The sequence below is a fragment of the Schistocerca cancellata genome, chromosome 10 (genome assembly GCF_023864275.1).
Source record: "Schistocerca cancellata isolate TAMUIC-IGC-003103 chromosome 10, iqSchCanc2.1, whole genome shotgun sequence".
Classification (NCBI taxonomy): Eukaryota; Metazoa; Arthropoda; class Insecta; order Orthoptera; family Acrididae; genus Schistocerca; species Schistocerca cancellata.
The window spans coordinates 11,626,487-11,639,750 of record NC_064635.1 but is presented as its reverse complement, the minus strand read 5'-3'; positions in this window follow the sequence as shown (position 1 = coordinate 11,639,750).

Below are 13,264 nucleotides of genomic sequence, written 5' to 3'. Positions count from 1 at the left end.
ACAAGTAGATATGTTCGCTTCAGATTTCGATCAGTTTTAAATAGTTCCAAAGAACAAGTGACAAATGATATGAAGATTATCGAAGTGGAAGACAATGGGAAAATTTCACTAATTACCTGTAATGTTAAAAATTTCGTTCTTATCGATATTGCTGTGAGTCGCTCATCGAGTTAGTGACCAGAGGCGTGGGTTGCACTCCGTGTTGGAGTGGCCAGTCGATACACCGCAGGTGTAGGGGAAACCCTAGTGATTGTCTCTGTTAAGAGCAATCAGCTTTCTCCCGCGTTATCGCTTTTGTCTATCTCATTCAAGCTTAGTTACAAACGGCAAGGCAGATTACACCTCGCGAGATCACAGCTAATAACTCCTTTCATATTCTGGAGTGCAAAGCACTGAACGGACATGCTGATGAAAATTCCTGCAGACCATAATACGGCTAGGTCCATGTTCGGAGCGATAATTCTTAAAAGATTGTTCGTAGCGTTCTCCCACACAATGTAACAAAGCGTTCTGCTGTTCTCACTCCATCCTGCTACCCATTAAGCACAGTAATTTTATTATTACTAAAGGAAATAAATTCTCTGAGTGGCTCTGCGATCATCGTGGATTTTTGAGATTGACTTTTCGGTTTAGCCGGCAGCCGCCATCCGCGTAGGCAACAGTCTCATTCCATCTGACACAGAACTTTATTTTACGAATTCTAACTTTCGTTCCGATAAAGCGAATAATCGAAACGTAGGAAATGTACTAAGCGATCTACACGGCTTAAGTAGGTACTCCCCTTTCTACACGTGAAGAATAGGTGATTTTCGTGATTTTTTTAAAGCAAAATGATAAGTAATGCTAAAACTGATTTTTATATTTTTATTCCTTATACTTCTGTCTTTAACCAACCGTCTGTGTGTCCACAATGGACGCTCCTTGTAACCGTTGCATCAGGTGTAAGAACCCCTTGCAACGCTGATCATCTACTGGAATTCCCAAAGCCCACATAGTGGACGTGTAACAAAACAAATATGTACTAGCCATCTTCAATATATTTCTATCAGCACACATAGGATAACTGAAAAATCTTGAATTATAAGAAAACCTTACCTTATAACAAAGCGGTAACGTGCTGAAATGAATGTTATTTTCTTCGCCCACAAAATCGAGAGAAAAGCGTGTACGTAAAATAGTCATTTGTAGATATCGCAAAACAGCTATCACAGAAAAGAAATCAGTTTAGAGTTCCGGCAAAAAATTTCGATCAAAATCTTACTATAGTTCACAAGTTACGTTTCCAGCCAATATGAAAAATACGGTTTCGAGAGAAACGCATTTAAAGTTAAAGTTTTTGTAGTTAACTCAGTGAAATCTGGACTATATAGCAACCCTTCCAGATCCAGATGGAAGTTCCCTCCTCCACCCTCTTGTTGCCATGGCGTTCTTGCGACTGTCTTTGGCACCTTCTGTCATCCGCTGCTCTGCTTTTCGTCCGGTTTTTTGCAGCATTTGTAGCAGACTGGTCCGATCTCAAGTTCCAGCATCTTCACAATTTTCATAATGCTGCTAGGCAGTCATTGGAATTACATGCTGCCACATTGACCGTGTTGCCGACTATTTTTTCCCGCTGCGAACTGGTTTCGTGTAAGCTTTTTCGCAAATCACCCTGTAGCTCGATAACGGAGTTTCTGGCGAATTTGGCATGAACACTACACTTAAGTAGACATCCCACAGGACATTTTAAGTCAAGAAATCTATTTTTATTAATTTCTCAGATATCACTGCCCTCTTAATTGGCATAAAAAATTGATAGAATTATGTGTAAACAACTCACCAAAGGTAATATTATTTGGCGTATTTGAATAATTCCTGTTTCTGTGTAGAAGCCGTTGTATGGTGTAGCAAAGTAATCAGCATTTCAAAAGCGTTCTTTTGGTACAAACTAACATACACACACACACACACACACACACACACACACACACACACACACACACTGACACACTGTAAGCTGCTCTCTATGCTTTGTTTCTATATGAATTTTAGCCCAACTTTACCTCCCAGTCTATAAAAGTATAGTTATTACAAAAAAACTATTTCTTCACGAACTGGTATCAAACTTATGCTCGTATACTAAACTGTGACTAAGCAGAACCTAATTTGAACTGAGCTGTAACTGATCTGAATGCAACTGACGTAAGAGAATTATCTGACCCTGCCCAAAATTTCCGCTCACCTCGCGCCCTGACAACATCGTTGCAGATTTTTCGACAGCACAACAGCAGACAGCAAGCAGGCAGTGGCTAAGCTGGATTTCTATTTCCAAATACATACTCAAACTGTTGCATGTGGTAATGCGTAATGACAAACAATGGGGTGGGGAGAGTAACTGTTCCTATGAAATGATAGGCCAAGACAACGATTTTATAGTAAAGTATACATCGAAAATGACAGAATAAAACTTCCTGTGATCTTCACACATAACAATGGTCTGAACAATACTACGCTTAACAAAGTGAACAGTAATTTAAAAAAGGGCACAAAGTTATCGGAGAATTTCTATAAAAATCAAACAGCTTAATCAATAATTTGTTAATCCATAATTCAGCCTTGCTGTCCTTTTATCTAACAGGTACTATCACAAGTCAACACAGCACTACAGAATACCCCCATCCCCTGCCACACTTCAACTAAGAATGTGTCAGACTGTTAAAATTGCTACACCAAGAAGAAATGCAGATGATAAACGGGTATTCATTGGAGAAATATATTATACTAGAACTGACATGTGATTACATTTTCACGCAATTTGGGTGCATAGATCCTGAGAAATCAGTACCCAGAACAACCACCTCTGGTCTTAATAACGGTCTTGATACGCCTGGGCTTTGAGTCAAACAGAGCTTGGATGGCGTGTACAGGTACAGCTGCCCATGCAGCTTCAACACGTTACCACAGTTTATCAAGAGCAGTGACTGGCGTATTGTGACGAGCCAGTTGCTCGGCCACCATTGACCAGACGTTTTCAATTGGTGAGAGATCTGGAGAATGTGGTGGCCAGGGCAGCAGTCGAAAATTTTCTGTATCCGGAAAGGCCCGTACAGGACCTGCAACATGCGGTCATGCATTATCCTGCTGAAATGTAGGGTTTCGCAGGGATCGAATGAAGGGTAGAGCCACGGGTCGTAACACATCTGAAATGTAACGTCCACTGTTCAAAGTGCCGTCAATTCGAACAAGAGGTGACCGAGACGTGTAACCAACGGCACCCCATACCATCACGCCGGGTGATAGGCCAGTATGGCGATGACGAATACACGCTTCCAATGTGCGTTCACCGCGATGTCACCAAACACGGATGCGACCATTATGATGCTGTAAACAGAACCTGGATTCATCCGAAAAATGACGTTTTGCCATTCGTGCACCTAGGTTCGTCGTTGAGTACACCATCGCAGGCGGTCCCGTCTGTGATTGCACCGTCAAGTGTAACCGCAGCCGTGGTCTCCGAGCTGATAGTCCGTGCTGCTGCAAACGTCGTCGAACTGTTGGTGCAGATGGATGTTGTCTTGCAAACGTCCCCATGTGTTGACTAAGGGATCGAGACGTGGCTGCACGATCCGTTACAGCCATGCGGATAAGATGCCTGTCATCACGACTGCTAGTGATACGAGGCCGTTGGAATCCAGTACGGCGTTCCGTATTACCCTCCTGAACCCACCGATTCCATATTATGCTAACAGTCAGTGGATCTCGACCAACGCGAGCAGCAATGTCGCGATACGATAAACCGGAACGCGATAGGCTGGAATCCGACCTTTATCAAAGTCGGAAACGTGATGGTAGGCATTTTTCCTCCTTACACGAGACACCACAACAGCGTTTCACCAGACAACGCCGGTCAACTGTTGTTTGTGTATGAGAAATCAGTTGGAAACTTTCCTCATGTCATCATGTTTTAGGTGTCGCCACCGGCGCCAACGTTGTATGAATGCTCTGAAAAGCTATCGTTTGCATATCACAGCATCTTCTTCCTGTCGACGTCATCTTCGTGGTGTAGCAATTTCAATGGCTAGTGGTATATATATATACTGTGTCTCTAACACGATCTCTCGGCGCAATACGATTGCTATGAGACAGGGAATCGAAGATCAGAACGGCCTGTAGGTACAACAAAATTAAAGAGTAATGGCGAAACGTTCAGTGCCCACAGCTTTCACCAGTTGCTCCACTTTCAACGTTCTTTCTTCTGCAGCAGTATTTTTATTGGCGAGACAGTTGCATGTACGTGTACAATGAGATTCTTATATGTCACCATGCTGTTGTGAGCAGCGCGTTACGATTTTGCGGTTCAGATGTTGCAGTAGTTCACAGGAGCTATCATTGATCTCTGTTTGGCAGTTTAGGAGTGTAATGATCTAGCGGTGGACTTCTCATACCCCAAGGCAGTGTAGTCACTAACTTTCCTTCAGCTGCTTGGCTTTTGACAGTTTACTTTGTTGTTCGTAATGCTGGACTAACGTCTCATCAACGTTAACAGTGAGACTGAGAAATTATTCTCTTTTGTCTTAAAAACGCCTAATATGCGATTGTGGCATTTCCAAACGTTCCTGTTCGTAGATGTATGTCACAGGATTCACGTTAGTTTGCAAATGCTAAACCGTCGCAGACGTTCAAGGTTTGGGGAGAGCTAGATGCCATTCATCACATTAAATAGAAATTTTGTGTAAGTCATCTCGTATGCTCATACAGTCACTCAGCTTCTACTCCTCCCTGTACGCCACGGGGTCAGCAACAACCACAGATGGCTGCACATCCTGTACGCCAGACCATTTATATGCACTACTTCAAACTGAAGTGTGGAAACAAACTAGCAAAATTTCTCCTTGACAACTCCTCCTATTCTGCAGAAGAACTGCTATTATCGTAAGGTGTATAATGCAGAGAGTAGGAATTATACAAAAAAGCTTATAAATGTTTGGCATGTAGCCGTTTTCAAATTAATTTGCGATTTGAACGTAAAATTACTCCTTCCAGTCATTTCGATTTAAAATGATCCGTGGAATATGAAATAAACTGTTGTTGTTGTGGTCTTCAGTCCTGAGAGTGGCCTGATGCAGCTCTCCATGCTACTCTATCCCGTGCAAGCTTCTTCATCTCCCAGTACCTACTGCAACCTACATCTTTCTGAATGTGCTTAGTGTATTCATCTCTTGGTCTCCCTCTACGATTTTTACCCTCCACGCTGCCCTCCAATACTAAATTGGTGATCCCTTGATGCCTCAAAACATGTCCTACCAACTGATCCCTTCTTCTGGTCAAGTTGTGTCCCAAACTCCTCTTCTCCCCAATTCTATTCAATACCTCGTCATTAGTTATGTGATCTACCCATATAATCTTCAGGATTCTTCTGCAGCACCACATTTCGAAAGCTTCTATTCTCTTCTTGTCTAAACTATTTATCGTCCACGTTTCACTTCCGTACATGGCTACACTCCATATCTACATCTACATCCATACTCCGCAAGCCACCTGACGGTGTGTGGTGTCTTTCAGAAAAGACTTCCTGACCCTTAAATCTATACTCGATGTTAACAAATTTCTCTTCTTCAGAAACGCTTTCCTTGTCATTGCCAGTCTATATTTTATAACCTACTTCGACCATCATCAGTTATTTTGCTGCCCAAATAGCAAAACTCCTTTACTACTTTAAGTGTCTCATTTCCTAATTTAACTCCCTCAGCATCACCCGATTTAATTCGACTAAATTCCATTATCCTCGTTTTGCTTTTGTTGATGTTCATCTTATATCCTCCTTTTAAGACACTGTCCATTCCGTTCATGTCCTTTGCTGTCTCTGAGAATTACAATGTCATCGGCGAACCTCAAAGTTTTAATTTCTTCATCATGGATTTTAATACCTACTCCAAATTTTTCTTTTGTTTTCTTTACTGCTTGCTCAATATACAGACTGAATAACATCAGGGAGAGGCTAGAACCCTGTCTGACTCCCTTCCCAACCACTGCTTCCCTTTCATGTCCCTCGACTCTTATAACTGCCGTCTGGTTTCTGTACAAATTGTAAATAGCCTTTTGCTTCCAGTATTTTACCCCTGCCACCTTCAGAATTTGAAAGAGGGTGTTCCAGTGAACATTGTGTATGCAGCTTTACTGTATGGTTAAATGATGAAATAAACTAACATATTAAAAATAAATACTATGAAAACCCAGAAGTACGGTGTCCACTACTGTAGCTTTAGCAGTAGTGGAAACAGGGTTACTGCGATGTATTCCGCCAGCATGTCATACCCGCCATACAGGAGGGAGACGCGTCGAACCCAACAGTTTTCATGTAAGACGAGGCCCCACCGCACATCGCTCGTGAAGTTCACCTGCTTCCCCGAAACACATCTGGAAACGATAGAATTATCAGCCAATGTTTGGCCTGCACAATAACGTGTGATTTCTGGTTGTGAAGCTACCTGGACCACAGGGTTTAGCAGCGTAACATTCACACGTGTGCTGATCTGAAGCGCCGCATATCAAGAGAGGTAGCCAGTGTAGCTATGGACCTGCTTCGTTCTGCTGTGCAGAAAGCAATCCTGCGCTTTCAGACTCTTCTGGACACTGGTGGGCGCCCTATTGAGCTCCTTTTGCAGCGATAATGGCACTAGTATGCAGTGATATGATGGGCCGTAGCATCACATTAAAAGTGTTTCAACTGAACTTATTCTGCATTATTTCTTTTCCACATGTCCTTACATTAATACTACCAAGTTTATTTGTTTCCGCGTTGTAACGTGTTAAATAGGAAAAGTTGGAGTGTAGCCAGCCAGTATATGAATATTACCTGTTGCGGGATGTTGATGTTTAAAGGTCTCTGTTGGATTCCTTTCATGTTAATTTCTTAAATCTGTTGCCATTTCCGGCATAAATTCCACTTCTAAATGTACTGTGGTGTTTCTGACTGTATGTGGGAGGAGACTGAGCAGTGGAACGCGTTACTTTTACACATAAACAAGAACGATCTGTCACACTACTAAACTTCAAAACACAGTTTATATGTAATTCATGTCACACAGTCTCATACGGAACCTACATCCTCTTTCTTTTATATACTGTATATTATAAGATACTGTCATCCCCCTTCCCTTGTGTGTGAAAGGATGAATGAGCAAATGTATTTCTAGTTGCATGCTCGATGGTAGCAGACAAGCCTGTCTGCCAGGGAACAGTAGGACCAACGTCGGAACAGGTCGCTACGCTTTCTAAAAGCAGAGAGCTTTCTATTCTTGCTATGGTCCTGTCTGTCCCTTGTCATGTTGGTATAGGAAGCTGCCTCTCTGGTCACTTCCGTTTGTATCTGTGAAGCACCCTCAGCAGGGGCCCACGCCAGTCTGTCCGCAGCGAGCGTCTGAAGTGGTAAGATCTCCGGCTAAGCGCGTCTCTGCTAAGTCTGTAGGACAATGGATTTCTTAAGTTCAGCCTAACTGAAAATTTAATAATCTTTATTTCAGGTTTAGATCTAAAATATCTAATGTTATCTTAAATTGCAACGCAGTGTAATTCGAGTGTGAAGTTCAGAATATCTTCCAGTAGTTGCTTTGTCACTACTTTGTGAGTAAAGTGGAACCATGTGTTGATGATCCGTAATTCTAACTAAGATCATCAATCTTAAATGCGAATGTGCGTGAGATTATAACATCTCCTCTTGACAATATTTTTCAATATAGCAACTTTTCTTTATGTTCAACCCATGTGGGGTGTACTTTGTGAGACTAGTACCGCGTCCCTATACAATTGTTTGACCCATCAGGTTAATAGTAAGATGATAGTAACCAGTTCGAGATTTTTCTTTTGTAAATTGCGTTTCGATGTAATTTATTTTAATTATCAAAATTATTGGGGAGTTACACTCTTTGTGTAAACCAAGTTGACCACGTGAAGCATGTGGTGTAAGCATCAAAGTAGCCCTCAGCTATTCTTTTCGGGAAAATTTCACAGAGAGTTAGTATGAATTTAGTATACCAGTGTGTGGTAATTTCATGAGGGACAGGATTGCGCTACAAACGTAACTTCTTTGGGTGAAAATTGAATCGGTTGGTTGTGATTAATTTCCTCTTGCATATGTTTCAACGTTCTTTGCGTGTTATTTTATGAATGCAGTGTTGATGCAGTCTCCCAATCTTGAGTTCATATTTGATGTGTTGTGTAAGATTACAAACTCACATTTTCACAATCCTAAATAAGGCACCAGTTTAGTTATGAATCAAGTTTAATATGCTGAAATTTTAACGGAACAATGATCAATGTTAAAATAAATGTCCAAATATAAACTGATTTATTTCTTTTTATTTAAAATCTCTTTATGTATATATATATATATGTATCACCGGTTGTCGTACGGTGACTGTTAAAAGATTATAATTAATGTTAGTCTGGTTGGGATTCTGGTAAGCTAGACTGGATACCTGGTGAAACAGTTGCTCAGTAATGCAAGGTTAACTTCCCCAGATAGCTCACAACTTTTGATCCGCTTTTATTGTCTTGAGTATCAGCACCGATTTCAGAACAAATTAATGCATCAACATTACAGTGTTACACAGAAAGCAGCCTCCGCCCCGCCACGCACCTCGCAGCAGGTGGCGGGCTGCAGCCGCGGCCTCAGGTGAGCAAGGTGAGCCGCAAGGCCGCCGCCAGCTGCCGTCCAGCCGCCCAGCCGCCCAGCAGCCCCGCCCCCACTGTGCTAAAGAGCGCTCCTTTCTCCCGCGCCCGCCGCCTGTCCTTTCCCTGCCACGCCCCCGGACCGCTCCCCGCGGTTTCGACAGACCAGCCGCCGCCTGCAGCAGGTCAGCACGCGGGGGGAGCGCCTCAGGCACCGAGAATAACAGTGTTCGTTCTGCCACCACATTCCGTTCTCCGCATTAAGCAGCCATCGCAGTGCGAGTCGGATTGAAGAAACTCAAAAGTCCCACAATGCATTTCGGCGACGTTCACACTGCTCTTCTTGAGCGATAAACACGCCACTATTGAATGAAAATGCGCAAAATAGTCAACTTACCCATTTGTCTGACCTCAAGATTTGTAATTATTTGGAACGGAATCGGACGGAACCGGGCTTCAACGTTAATCTTTCTTTGAAGGAAGTTTTGGTGTTGAAACTGGTAGAGGGAAACAGTTTAATTCTCTGCTAACATCGAAAATTAGCTGTTTTCGCCCACACTGCTCAAGCTACAGTAGTGGACGCCATACTTTTGCATCTTTTTAGTATTTATTTTTAGTAAGTTTGTTTCATGTACCATGGATCATTTTACGAGGTAAATCGTTATGATGTGGAATGAGTTACTTTCAAATCACAAATTAATTTGCAAATACAGCTACATGCAAAATGGTGTGTGTGTGTGTGTGAGAGAGAGAGAGAGAGAGAGAGAGAGAGACAGAGAGAGAGTGAGGGAGGGAGGGAGGGAGGGAGGGAGTTGGTAATTCCTACTCTCCACCTTTTACACATTACAATAATAGCAGTTCTTCTACAGAAGAGGAGTAGTAATAGTAAAGGAAGTTTTCTAGTTTTTTTCACATTTTTCATTTCTGTTAGTCAGATATTTCATACCCAGTGGGGTAAATGATCAAAAATTTTTATTGCAGCATTGTACACCCTATTTTGTGCTAAAGACAAACTTAATTTATGTAATCAATGTCCATTTCCCTTCTGGTATTGTAATTATGTACATCATTGTACGTTTTGAATTGTAGAGGATTGCTTACAAACCTCACGAGCTAATACAAACAGGGTGTTCCAGCTATCTTGTCCACCCAAAATACCTCTGGAACAATAACAGCTATTGGAAAACGACTTTCACCGGTACCAATGTAGGGCTGGGGCCCATGAACGTACACATTTGGGAACATTCTAAAACGAAAGCATATGTGTTTTTTAACACAAACTTATGTTTTTTTTTTTTTAAATGGACCTCCTATATTTTTTCTTCAGCAATCCATAGCATGACAAAGCACATACACAATGGCGTTGATTGCATCGCAATATTCTCATTACATCCCGAGATATTGAGACGCGAAGTTGACGCTTGAAACACCCGACATGCGCTGCTAGCGCACGTCCTGAGGCTCAGGCGTGAACCCCATGCTGCCCGTAATCGCGATGTGATTGACATACTTATCAAGAGGTCCGAAACGAATAATACCGTCTGCTGCCATCCTGCATTAACGTCGTACATTCCAGCAGGTATTTATCCCATAGGCTAGGGGTGATGCGGTTCTGTAACATATCTGTGTACCGCAACGTTAGTCACAAAGTTAACTTCGCTTATCGTTAATCCGTTACTAAAAAGGCAATGCCGTTCAACGTTAAAACTTTACTGTAGATCTAGCGCAAGTGACAGTTAATCATTCACTCGTAATAGTAAAATTCATGTTGATGGTTTTAGTGAAACGAGCAATTGGACTAAAAGTTGTACCGTTGTTTAGGTACAAATGTTTTGATATGGGAAGTTCAGGTAGGACATAGAAGATGAATGTAAACCAATTAGTTTTATTATCACATAATTATCAATGCTATGTTTATCTAATGCGTTAAATGACAAATTGTTGCAAACAAATATTTCTTAACATCACTGGGTAAAATGGCCCTTTGTAGAAACTTCCACTGTGGTACCAGCACTACATACTAAACATAGCGTTCACATCTCATGCTCAAAGTGATGCCCATTGGCTTGCATACATAGGCTCACTCTGCGGATGAAGGATGCCCTATCCCGTGCTACTGTTTCCTCTTTGATGGCTGTACAAGCATCAATAATGCGTTGCTTCATGTCCTCTGGTGTTGTTGGTTCATGTTGGTAAACAGCATCCTTCACCGCTCCCCAAAGAAAATAATCCAGCGGTGTAAGGTCCGGAGATCGGGCAGGCCACCTAACTGGGCCACCTCGTCCAATCCACCTACCAGGGCACCTACGGTTCAGAAGTCGTCGTGCTCGTAAGGCGTTATGTGCAGGGCATCCGTCATGCTGATACCACATGACCATTCTCCGGTTCAGAGGTACGGTGTCCAAGAGAACAGGAAGATTGTGTCGTATAAATCTAGAGTATTGTCTGCCATTTTGGATGCCATTTATAAAGAAAGGTCCGATAATGGTATCCCCAATAATCCCACACCAAACATTAACTTTCCACGGACGTTGATGCTCTACCTGGCGGAGCCATTTTGGATTGTCTGCGGACCAATAATGCATAGTCCTCATATTGACAATTCCTTTGTTGGAGAATGATGTCTCGTCGGTAAAGAGAACATCTGCAAAAAAAAATTGGATTAGTCAGAAGTTGTTGCTGAGCCCACCGACAAAATGTTACCCTATTGCGCAAGTCATTTCCATGAAGATCCTGGTGTAAATGAACATGGTAAGGATGAAATTTATGACGTTTAAGAACACGCTGTGCACTTGATTTCGACACACCAGCTTCATTTTCAATTTGACGTGTGCTGATTTGAGGATTCACAGCTATGGTAGCGAGCACAGCAACTTCAGCACGTTCATCTGTGCGTGTTCTAGGACGATGTCGAGGTCTTGGATTTAAGCTTCCCGTTTCACGTAGACGAGATGTGAGACGACCAAACATCCGGCGCGAAGGCGATGGCTTGTCAGGGAACAGTCGTTCTGCCTGAACAGCATTTCGTCCACCTACAACAGGGTACAGTACAGGTATGTAGAGTAGGGTAGAAAACAGACATATTAACTTAATAATCATAATGTTCGCTAACAGTACTATCAACAAACAAGCAATCTCATAACGTATTTCCCGTCAACGTACATTCTCCATAGACCAGCAGCATTTCTACCATATCTTCATGTGTGTGCATTATACTGTACAGTATAAGTTCCACAACACAACGTTTATTCACAATGTGTACTACCTCCGTGCCGTCACTAGATTACTCTGATGCACGACTACACTGGCAACCGGTGTACTGCACGCCAAAACAACTACAAATGGGATGGTCGGAGGGTGGTGGAGTACAGGAGTTTGCATGGGTCGCAAATCATAAGCAAGGCGAAGTGGTAACTGTGGCAGTAGTGGGAACTACGTTGGACACTTGACTAGGTAGAGCCAGGCCCTGCGCGTCAGGCACAATGAGTCATATAACGCATTAGATAAACCTTATTTTGGGTGTGCAGGATAAATTAAGACAACCTGATGGGTGTACACCGATCGGTACTGGTTCATATTGTGTACGTAGATACGTAAAACGTGCAAGAGGGAAACCATTATGTGCTTATGGGAGTTGATGGCAGCAGACCGTATTATTCGTTTCGGACCTCTTGTTAAGTATGGAGGTCTGATTACACATGTCAATCACATCGCGATTACGGGCAGCATGGGGTTCACGCCTGAGCCTCAGGACGTGCGCTAGCAGCGCATGTCGGGTGTTTCAAGCGTCAACTTCGCGTCTCAATATCTCGGGATGTAATGCGAATATTGCGATGCAATCAACGCCATTGTGTATGTGCTTTGTCATGCTATGGATTGCTGAAGAAAAATTACAGGCGGTCCATTTAAAAAAACATAAGTTTGTGTTAAAAAACACATATGCTTTCGTTTTAGAACGTTCCCAGATATGTACGTTCATGGGCCCCAGCCCTACATTGATACCGGTGAAAGTCGTTTTCCAATAGCTGTTATTGTTCCAGAGATATTTTGGGTGGACAAGATAGCTGGGACACCCTGGATAATGTCAACCAGTACACTGAATGACCAACCCCCATAACAGATGTTTACGAGACGATCATGGGTGAGCACCACATGTTAGTCTTATCATACGTTTTTGACCAAAGAAGACTTTATTTCTTAAAGATAAGCTACCCCTGAAAATTATTCCATAACAAATTGTTGAACGAAAATATGCAAAATACACTCCTGGAAATTGAAATAAGAACACCGTGAATTCATTGTCCCAGGAAGGGGAAACTTTATTGACACATTCCTGGGGTCAGATACATCACATGATCACACTGACAGAACCACAGGCACATAGACACAGGCAACAGAGCATGCACAATGTCGGCACTAGTACAGTGTATATCCACCTTTCGCAGCAATGCAGGCTGCTATTCTCCCATGGAGACGATCGTAGAGATGCTGGATGTAGTCCTGTGGAACGGCTTGCCATGCCATTTCCACCTGGCGCCTCAGTTGGACCAGCGTTCGTGCTGGACGTGCAGACCGCGTGAGACGACGCTTCATCCAGTCCCAAACATGCTCAATG